A 12,407-nucleotide genomic window follows, 5' to 3' on the forward strand; every position below is an offset into this window, starting at 1 on the left:
GGCCACTCCTACCTTGACACCGGCCTGTGGGTGGATATGTAGTCTCTAACGGTTGTGTATGTTCGTCAGTACGGTTCCTGAAGTATATATATTTGTGACTTCTAATTCTCTGTATCAGTCCTTCGTCAATGGCTTGGAAATAAAGTCGAAACCATTCAGGACCTACACCCTGTCTCTTATTTTTCACTGCGTGTAATATATATATATATATATATATATATATATATATATATATATATATATATATATATATATATATATATATATATATATATAACATTATGTAGTATGTATATAATTATATAATTATATATATATATATATATATATATATATATATATATATATATATATATATATATATATATATATATATATATATATATATATTTGCTGACCAACCTGGCGATGCCCAGGAAAACTCGAATGACAGCCAATAAACTCAGTCTCTCTCTCTCCCCTCATTCTTTCTCTCTCTCTCTCTACTCTCCCTCACTCTTTCCCTCTTTCTCCTCCCTAACACCTCTCTCTCTCTCTCTCTCTCTCTCTCTCTCTCTCTCTCTCTCTCTCTCCTGTTAATAGTTGCTTAAATTACATTGCCCAGCATTTTTTGACATTTTATATTTCACCCCCTCTCACCCCCCATTCCTGTTGGTGCTGAACTTGGACTTAAAGGGCATTGGGAGTGTCACTATTCATCTCAGCGACCTTGAAAACTATGAATTATACACTAATATCTGTCATTTTTTACATTTTATTTTTCCGCCCTTCTCACCCTGCTTCCTATTAGGGCTGAACTTGGACTTTAAGGACTTCGAGGGTGTCACTATTCATCTCAGAAACCTCAAAAACTATGGATTAGACACTAATATCTGTCGTTTTCGGTTATTTTTAAATATCACCCCATCTCACCCCCACCCCATTTGGTGCCAGTGATGTCTTACCCCAACAGTATTCTTTCCCAGATAGTAAATCATATGTATACCTAGTCTGGTTGAAATTGTTCAATACGTTTTTGAGTTATGCTGGAACATACACACATACATACATACACACATCCATTTATATATATATATATATATATATATATATATATATATATATATATATATATATATATATATATATATATATACATATATATATATATATATATATATATATATATATATATATATATATATCTTTTCTCTTTGGAAGTGTAGTACTAGAAAGGTAGTCCTCCAGGCTCCTTAATAAGACTTTAGGGATGAGGTGGTTATCCCCAGGCCTTTTACTCGATCTCAGCGAACTATGATTATTTGTTCGTTAGGCCTCAGCGAACCATAGACCTAGTAAACACAAGCCGCGATCTGAACCACTCAAACACGATGCTCAATATATGTCCATTACTTTTGTCTTTTGAATTAATGAATCACTTAAAAGAAAGGCATTTACACGTTTACACAACCATAATTATAGAAAGGAAACTCCATCGAGGTAGGAATAACCAAAACAGACAGTTTTTTCTTTTGCCCTGAAGGCCTCCTGAGAAACGAGAACGGGAAGGCAGGGTCTTAGAAAGAGACGAAAATGAGGAAATTGGAGCTTTCTCTCCTTGGCAGGTTGCCGTTGGCTGCAAAAAATCAAGATTAGAGAAACCGTAAAGCCTGGAAAAATCTCTTTCCACTTAGGCCATTGTAATGAGGCAGGTACTACGTAAACTTGCGTAACGGTTAGTCCTATGATGTTTTCTTCCTATTCAGACTATATATATAAATATATATATATATATATATATATATATATATATATATATATATATATATATATATATATATATATATATACAGTATATATCAGCAAGATGCTGTCAGCTCTTGGTTTATGTCTATGAATGTTTTGCATATTTTTCTTCACAAACGGAAAACAAGAGGACATTGAATTACTTTTCAATTGTAGGTGATCCGTCTTACATTGAACCGCTTACTACTCTCTGGCAAATTTCTGTCCATCTGTCCTTCAGATTGTCTATCTGCCTGTCATATGTCGATTTACCCAGTACGTGGCAGGAACCACACCAAATTTTGAAATATGGAAAGTTTAGAGCAAGGAAAACGCGATTAAAGATGTAGCATTATCCTGACAATCCCTCGGTTAATTCTTGCCGTGTAACTACGTAGCAAAGAAAAACGCCTAAAGAAAGGAACGTAGACTCGACTGTGAAAAGTCCCGGATATAACGCAGTCTCAGGTTTCATAACATTGGTTTTATGACTAACATTTTGCGAACTGCGGCTTAATATGGTATTTGTGGTTACTCAACCGTTAGAAGTAGTAGCTTCGGTACTTCCTGCAATTTTGCGAAACTTGACTGGTGGATGTGTCTGTTGTCCTTTTTGGAAAGACGCAATTCCATTTATATGTCTTTGCTGACCTTCAAAAAATCAATACAAAAACTATTGCGCAACACCGAAATGGGATTATGTGTCGTATTTTCGCCATATTTGCGTTATTATTGTAATAGGCAGTATTCTGAAAATTACGCTGTTTCTTACGCTGCATCTCTTAGCGAGTTCAGCTTGCGCTAGAGTTAAAGAATTGCTCTTATTTATTTGCAAGTGGTGTTTGATAGTACGCAACTAATTAATCTTTTGTGTGCGTATGTACAGTACACAGCCCATATTGTTTTTCACGTCAACAGGCTATAACGCAACAGCATTTTGCAGATTTAAGTGTCTATGAAGAAATTACTTAAATTATATAATTAAACTGTATCATACATTATGCCCTAATAATCATATAGGCTGGGCAGTAATAGGCTCAGGAGATATTCTAGATAAAAAAAAGTTAAGAGCAGGCATTATGAAGTTTTTCATTATATCGCAGGATTGATGTTAATCGTGTATCAGTCGTTTTTGTACACAGTTCCGTATATTACAGAAAAATGTAGTGCAACTATCAGAAGTAGTTATTTTTGCTATTTAACCATGCTTCCAGCTTACCTCTTTGTTTTTCTCTCTGTATGCATTGTTTTTATACATACCTACATTGATTTCCATGGATTTATGTATATAATGTATATATATATATATATATATATATATATATATATATATATATATATATATCTATATATATATATATATATATATATATATATATATACGTGTGTGTATATATATTTATATGTGTGTATGTATGTATGTATGTATATCTATATGAACATAAAATGCGTATGCGTTGCCGCACACATCAGCTTTAAGCTTATTCCCTTTATCGGTGAGGGCTCAATAGATGAAAGGAAATAGTCACTGCCACATTCATCCTTCTAACTGCCGAATCAAGGGTGAACCCCAAATGCAGAGAGATGCAAACACTGACGCATTCATGCGCGTATTAATTCGTTTGTGTTTCCTTCTGATTTCGTGCAGATATCAAAGAAGTGCGTATGAACTTCCCATAATAACGCCGGACGAAAAATATCATGTGAATCCTTAGAAGACAATGGGAGCTGCAGAGAAGGAGAAGGGTGGCCATTTCAAAAGGAATAATTAAGAACGATGCTCGCGAATGAAAGGGACAAGGGCAAAAAGGGGATATTCCGAAATGAGAATGATGAAGAGTCAAAGGATCGAAGGAAAAACAAAACAATTACAAAGACACTCTTTCTCTCCACTCTCCCAATTGCATACACACACATACGCTCTCACACACACACATATTGTATATATATATATATATATATATATATATATATATATATATATATATATATATATATATATATATATATATATATATATATATATATATAATGTTATAGAGGTGTTCAAGAAATGTTGCAAAGTTGCTTTGCTTGAAGTATTGGTGAATTTCTCACAGAGTAAAAGATCGCGTGTAGGTCTCGTATACAGCGCTTTCGTTTTTATTCTCACATATCCAGGATACAAAAGATGTATGGTTTGGGAAACATAAATTGAGAAGAAAACACTCACCAGAGGGTTAATTGAGTTAAAAGAAACCAAACAAATTTCAAGCGTAGAAGGGTAGTTATAGTATGATAAGTGACATTTGATGTAGTCATTAGCTTAGATATCATAATTAATGGTAAGTACTGTGAGCAACCATACACAGGCAAGTGCACTTGAAACTGATATTCTATTAAGTCAAGTTTAAAAAGATCATGCCCTACCGCCTTCTGTAAAAGAAGAAAAGCAGTAGACCAGTAAAGCAGTGAACAGTATATACTTTTGAACGATTTGCACGTACTTGTGGGTTCCTTTATGGTACCTTTTAGTAGTACTTTCTTGTACTTTTGATGCCCAAGCATAAGGCCTTGTTGTCTTAAGTTCCAGTTTTAATTATCATCTTATGAACCAGTTGTATTTTTATGTTACTTAAATGAACAATGTGCTAAACCATATCTCATTTTCACCACTGAACATTTTCAGTTAAATAAGAGAGAACTTCATACCAAAGATTGTCTATTGATTTTTTCTGTTATAATCACTTGTTTGTATGTACCCTCTCTCTCTCTCTCTCTCTCTCTCTCTCTCTCTCTCTCTCTCTCTCTCTCTCTCATATGTATATATATATATATATATGTGTGTATATGTGCGTGTGTGTGTGTGTGCGTGTTTGTGTGCGAATGTATATATATATATATATATATATATATATATATATATATATATATATATATATATATATATATATCTATATACTATATATATACATACATACTATGCATAAAGCAAAACAAACTTGAATGCGAGTGGATGCATGTTTACACAGGGCTTTTTGATATTTAGTTGACTTTCGGTTGCTACAGTGCCATTTACGAGATGAATGCATACTTTCATCAGGTAGTGACTTTTACGATTGTTAAATTTTTTCCTAATATCATCGTTTGGCACTTTTAATAAGAAACCCCTCATGTTTCGTTGAGCGCTTTGTCGTCTCTGTAAAGCGTGTCCATCCTCAACTTTATTTAGAAAGTAAAAGCAACGTGACAAAAACATCTTTTAAATTCCAGCCACATCTCTCGTGCCTCTTCCACGGGACTCGGCGATCATACAGAAGATAATGGAATATGGAGCTGTTCGTGTAAAGTTGAGCCAAGCGTAAAATAGGGAAAAGGCTCGAGTGCTAAATAGCAATAAAGGGAGACAAATAAGAGGAGCTAAGAGATAGACGCGAAGTGATTTTGGCTGTAATTCTTCCCAGTTCTACGAGTGGAGTGGAGTGGTCCGAGTGGAGTTGGGATTTTGGAGATGCCGCACAAAGATACCTAAGCATCCCTTCCAACGATAAACAGAGTTGTTTCTCTTGTTCCCGCTGACCATCTCTTTGATAACGATGAGACGCATGCGCAGAGAGGAACGTTTGCAAATATTCGCGTGAACGTTTAAACCTGCGCGATATTTAACATTGTTTAATACGTCGTTTTCATTTCTTTCAGTCTTTTTCGTTTGCCTTATAATAAAGTGTACGTGTCCTAGTGTGTTTTATTACAAAATTAAAGCTGTGTAACTTTAATGCTTTGTAAATTGACCCTGATTTGATGGTTACACTCCGTGATTTTTTCTTACTTTATCAGCCTAAGCTCAAGTAAAAAGAAGTTGGACACATTCAACTCACGTCATTTTTTAAAGAATTAGTGATATTCATTGCAATATCTTTAAACAAAGAAAATTTTGCAACTGAACGTTTTGAATTTAGGTTTTCGGGATTCAAAAAAACACACGCACAACCGAAGAAAGAGCGTTTGCGAATTGGCGAAGTCTTTAACAGAATGAACGCATTTGTTCATCTTAATAATGATGATGCTGATGCAGTTGTTACTGATGGCAAAAAGACCCGTAACGATGAGAAAACAATAATAAAAAATAATTAACTAGTGAAGAAGTTGGGTGATTCCTAGAGAGGCTTAGATTTTAAAGGCGATGTGTCTATTAAAAGCATTCCGAAAGAAAGACTCAATTACATGAGGTCTGTAGATTTAACTACTATTTTTAAACAGAATATAGAATAATAACCTCTGAAAATTTAACTTTATTGCGTCAAAGTCATATAAAACGCGCGTCAAAAAAGAGAAGTAAAGTGATAGAGGGAAATAAATTCTGGATAACTTCAGTCTTAGAGGGGATAGGATTTCAGAGACCAAGGATCCCTAGACTTAAAAACCCAATCTGGCGGGAACCTCTCAGCCAAAGGGGAATATATTGGCTCTGGCGTCCAGCCCTGCACTAAGCTCTTGGCTGAGCCAAGGGGATGAAGTCGTCACTACCTTAAGAAATAGAGAGAGAGAGAGAGAGAGAGAGAGAGAGAAATTCGTTTCTGTTGAATATGACTTTAAATAACTGGATTAAGATACACCATTCTAATTTCTCCACCTTTCTGAAAATATATTTTGGTTCAGTTTTGCTGTGATGACTTTTTGCAATTAGATGTTTTCATTTATAAATATTGAACAGAAATATTAAATTTTATTGAGCGTCTTTTACGTGGACGAGTCACGTATTATTCATTAGAAGGGGCATAATTTGTATGCGTTAGTGAATAATTATTTATAGCATGTATATATGTTTACATACATACATATATATATATATATATATATATATATATATATATATATATATATATATATATATATATAAAATATTCAAAATTTCAGAAATTTTGGTCTGAATGAGTCAAGTTACACGTAAATGTAAAGTCATATATAGACATCAGTAAATATTATTTTTTAATGTTAATACTGAATTTAAGTTATTCCCTAAATGTTCTTAATGTGAAATTGATATATAAAGTGCAGTAAACAAACGTAACGATAAGTAGTGTAAAATTGTCATCAAAAGATTTCATGTGGTACTGTTCTCTCTCTCTCTCTCTCTCTCTCTCTCTCTCTCTCTCTCTCTCTCTCTCTCTCTCTCTCTCTCTCTATGCCCCAAGCTAGTATTGAGATGAAAATTAAGAACACTTAAATCTTGTGGAAACCTCCTAGTCATTTGATTCTTGACACATTATCATTTCCTCTTTATCTACATTTTTCATACTCCGTTTTTTACCTAGGCAAAACACAGCAAATGATTAATATATTTGGAATAGTTACATTTATTATTCCAATGATATTAATGTGAGGGTACGCTCCAAAATGATCGTTTTTAGTCACATCATATTTAAAATGATTTTTAGAGAATGTCATGGGGACGCATTTGTAGAACGGTACTAAATAGTACATGCTAAGTAACCATTATTCATTATCATTCATTAGTCATTATTAGTCGTTCAAGGAACATAGCCTTTGAGACCACAAGGCCAGGATATCCTTAACAAATAATTACTGCCGCTGCTTATAATATAGTAGATATTATTCACACTTCTTTCTTGACTGCGTATCAAATTATTCAATCAACGACACTATTTGAGAATCTATAGCTCAATGTGCGGTTGTTATCATTGGTTTTTCTTTTGGAAGTATGCTCATTTTCCTTTTCCAGGTTTGCATCCTTTGTCTATACGACAAGTTTTCCATCTTCTCAAGAAATAAGCCAGTCGTCCTATTTACTGATTTATTATACATCCCAGTTCCATATTCGTGGTATTCAGCTGCTTACTGTCCAGTAACATGATTTAACATGATTATACTTTATATATATATATATATATATATATATATATATATATATATATATATATATATATATATATATATATATATATATATATAATTATATATATATATATATATATATATATATATATTATACATATATATATGTATATATATACAATAATAATGTGTGTAATATATATATATATATATATATATATATATATATATATATATATATATATATTATAATCTACTGGTCACACTCAACAGATGTCAGTAAGTATAGTGAACTCTTAAGTACTTGGAAACGTCTTTTTACTGAAAACCTGGAATCCGATTTTGAGGATGAAATAAAGTAACCCTCCCCCCCAGCCATTATTTGAACTGGGGTTAGAACAGTTCAGCACTTCACAGCTACATCATCACGAAGGATAAGAATTTATTTAAGCTTCTAAATACAGTACATTATGTTTGTCGAATTCAGATATATTTTATTTGCTCTGAAGTATGCCCATCCCCACTCCACTCTGATGGCGTTAAGTTTATTTTTATTATTTTAAAAATATAGGCTATGTACTGGTTACATTCACTGGATCCAAAATGTGAAATATAAAAGCGTAGGTTGTCTATGACTTGTGCGTTTCGACGCATATGTCCGCACACCAGTCTCATGAACACACACACGCACACACACACACACTTAACTATATGGCGACATATTGTGAGCATTTTTGTATTCATCATTTCGAGGAGCGTGGTATAGTAGGAGGGTCATCCCGCTTGTTTGGCGGCAATAGGTTGGCTACGGTTTTCCGTGAGAGAAACTAGTTATTATTACTAGTTATTATTAGCAAGATTCAGTTCGGTACAGTCATGACAAACGTTAGAAGCGCCCCCCCTGAGGATTTCATCATGGCTTATTTATAAGGCTTGAATATCTTTTTTTTTTTTTAGGCAGTTTCACTCTTGAATGCTTGTCATTTTTCTTTTATTTGTGAATTTCCAAAAAATGCGAGTATATTTCTGTATGGTCAGTGAAAAAATAATAGTGAAAATTATGTTAAGATTTATTTTTAATATATATGGGTTCATTATTATTTGTATTGTTGGGCTATCAGTTTATATTGTGTCTGAGAAAACCATTTCTGGACTGTTTTCCATTTGAAAATGATCAAATGATTTGGTGTATTTCGATTATAGTTTTTCCTTAATAGTTTTACTTTGAGCAAATATACTTGAACCTACAACAATGAAAAAATTCCTGAGATTTCCGAATGGAAAAACAATATTGTATTCCATTAATATACGATATTGCGAAGCACTGGGCTTAAGAAACACTATCAAAATTCTTAAACTCTTCATAACCTAATGTATGAGCCACAAGATGAGTTCTTTTGGTAATTTTTTTCCCAAAGATTGGACGTGAAAGTCAATAGGCTACACAAATCTATTGTAAAATACATACTTATTTTCATTCTTGTCTGCATAAAGCTGTGTTTTGTTTTTGATGTTTCTGATGTTTGTTTATGCATTGTAACATCCTTCACAAAATAAAAAAGAAAAATCGCTTTGCGTGAATGTATATGTTTGCATTCAATAAAGGAATATGCAGTTTGTTTGTACTGCAAGAATTATGAATCTCTCTCTCTCTCTCTCTCTCTCTCTCTCTCTCTCTCTCTCTCTCTCTCTCTCTCTCTCATTTGCGTGGCCTAATTGCATACATTCAGACGCATAGGATATCTGAAATATTTCGTTTATAAATAGACCATTGCTGCTGCTGTATATGGACCATCATGGAACGTTATTGCCTTTGCATTTAATAGGTGTAAACATATAAGTTATCCGTAACTGTCATTTAAGTCATTTGAATTATGGTTTTAATCGTAGTAGGCAAAGCGTAGCCAGATGAATGAGGCGTTTAATCCCCAGGTCTGTTTTAATTGTTGAATGGTTATATATGTATATATATGTATCTGTATATATATATATATATATATATATATATATATATATATATATATATATATATATATATATATTATGCATACATATAATACATAAACACAGATACACATTTATATATATATATATATATATATATATATATATATATATATATATATATATACATATATATATATATACATATATATATATATATATATACATATATATACATATATATATATATATATATATATACATATATAATATTTATATATACATACATATATATATATATGAATATATATATATACATATTATTTTATTTTTAATAGGTCCCATCTGGTTTTGTTTTCCGGATTCCGTGATTCTGAAAACAATCGTCTATTGATGAATTATTGGAAGTAATATGTCAAGGTTTACTTGATTCATTGCAATGGAATATGCATCGCTTTTCATCAGTTCCGCTTCTCGTTTTTCTGGATTGATTTTGGCAATGTTTTCTTTTAATTTCAAGTTTTCTTGTTGTTTTATCCTTTTTATATACCTTATTATAAAGGATATTATACGCTAGGCTTTACTTGAGCGTTTGCTGTTTAAATTACCTTATCAATTTTTAAGTTTCTAATCGATTAATGTTAGTTTCATATTTTCATTATTATGCCTTTGCGTATCGTTAATCATTAAATAATTGTTAGTTTTTATGTTAATATTGGCTTTTGTCCTTAACATTGTATCAACTCTTTTAAATAAAAGAATTGTTTTCCCAGTTGAATTTGAGTTGACCAATGACAAAATATGCCAAATTCAGTTCTGCTTTTATCAGAAGAAGCAAAGTAACGAAAATGAAAAGGGAAATAGAACAGATCTCTTTCACGGCGATAAATATTCAAGAGGTGCGTGAAACTTGGCTGATAGCATCGGATTCCTAACTCTTTTGTGACGAAACTTGTTTTGCGCGTTTTGCTACATTTTTCAAACCTTTCTCTTTGTTTAAGTTCTGGAAACCTTCGTTTTTAGATTACTGTCTCGTCAAAGCAATATCGCATTTGCGTCCTTTGCTTTCGCCTCCATCCCCGCTTATGAATATTCACGGGGACAATATCTGTCATAAATATTCAAAAAATATAATAAATAGACAATATACATGCAAAATCGCGAGAGTAACGCACGGCGCGACCCTTCAATATACGAAAGCGTGCAATTGTGCGACGCGCAAGCATAAAACGCTTTGGTTGCCTTCATCAACAGCCTGTGCCCCTACCCCCCACCCTCTCTCCTACAGTTTCCCCCGTTCCCTGACGCGGGCCTTCGAATACCCTCCCCTAGGTAAATTTGCATGCAGCGCCTGCAGTCGTGTCAGGTACTCATTCAAAGTTTCCCTCCATAGGGATGATGATCATCGTCGTTTCCGAAGTGCTAAATGGTTTGACGTTGGGGCACCGTTCGGTGTCCGAGTCCGCTCTTCAAATCGCAAATCACGTCCGGATAACGACCGGAAAGCAAGCAACGAGACTACAGAGGTGATTGTTCACACAAGGGAGAGGCCCTGCCGGGAGGGGGGGAGAGGGTTATAATCACAGGGGATAGTACGGCGCAAGTGTTATTAGGAAGTGGAACGCTGCAGGTACAAGGAAAGGCGTTTCAAAGTTTTGGGGCTCGCTCAGAGATGAATGCCTCTCTGTCGGCGGAGTCGAAATAGATTGTGGCCCTGTCACACGCACGTACAGTACATGGAGAGGGACAGAGAAACTTTCCGTGCTTTTCCTTAAATTCTGAGAGTTAATGTGACGCATCATCTGATATGTATATATATATATATATATATATATATATATATATATATATATATATATATATATATATATATATATATATATATATATATATATATATACATATATATATATATATACATATATATACATATATATATATATATATATATATATATATATATATATATATACATATATATATACATATATATATATATATATATATATATATATATATATATATATATATATATATATCATTACTTTTTGTCCTCCAGTGCTCTGTCCTGCAGCGTTTCGAGCAAAGGTCTGAACGAAATTTTGATTGAATTATGTTGTCACAGTAAAACGCAGGGAAACACGTAAAGCGAGCGAGCGCATGTGTGTGCGTATTATTGTGTGTGATATATTATTATTATTATTGTGTGAGTCTGCTTAATTCAAATGGGGAAATTCAAATGAAATGTTGAAAATTGCCCCCGAAAGTAATGGCCACATTCATAGAATACTCATCATATAATACCCGTTATTAGTAATTAGTCAATTAGAACGAGTGTGTCATTACAAGCAGCGTTTTCAGGTCGCGTTTTTAATAACTTTGCAATGCAATGAGCAAGAATGTCACTACTGTCTACTCCCACCCCCTTTTCTCTTCCCCCCTCTCCATCTCCCTGGAACCCCCCTCCCTCCCTCCCTCCCTCCTTCTCCCGCTTTGATGTTTAGCAGTAAAATGATAAATTGTAGTATCTTTTTGATGTTAAACTACAGAACAGGTCCTGGAGGAGGGGTGGGGGGTTAGGAGCCCCTTGTTGGTAGGGTGGTAGATCGATCCCTCCTTATGCAGCAGTTTCAGCACATAAAGTCCGTAAAGTTTTGTGCCTGCCATCAGAGCTTTTGTGTTTAGATGCTTTTTGTCTTTTCCAAAGTTGGATATTACAGGACGTAAATAAGCTGAAACGGCAATCGTTTGGTGATTGAACGAGGCCAAGTAAAAGTCCGATTGGAATGTTAAACTTTATTAGGTGTCTGCAAACACAGTCTCGTTCCATTGATTTTACGATCGTTCCTCGAAACGGAATCGGC

The sequence above is a fragment of the Macrobrachium rosenbergii genome, chromosome 56, assembly GCF_040412425.1.
Source record: "Macrobrachium rosenbergii isolate ZJJX-2024 chromosome 56, ASM4041242v1, whole genome shotgun sequence".
NCBI lineage: Eukaryota > Metazoa > Arthropoda > Malacostraca > Decapoda > Palaemonidae > Macrobrachium > Macrobrachium rosenbergii.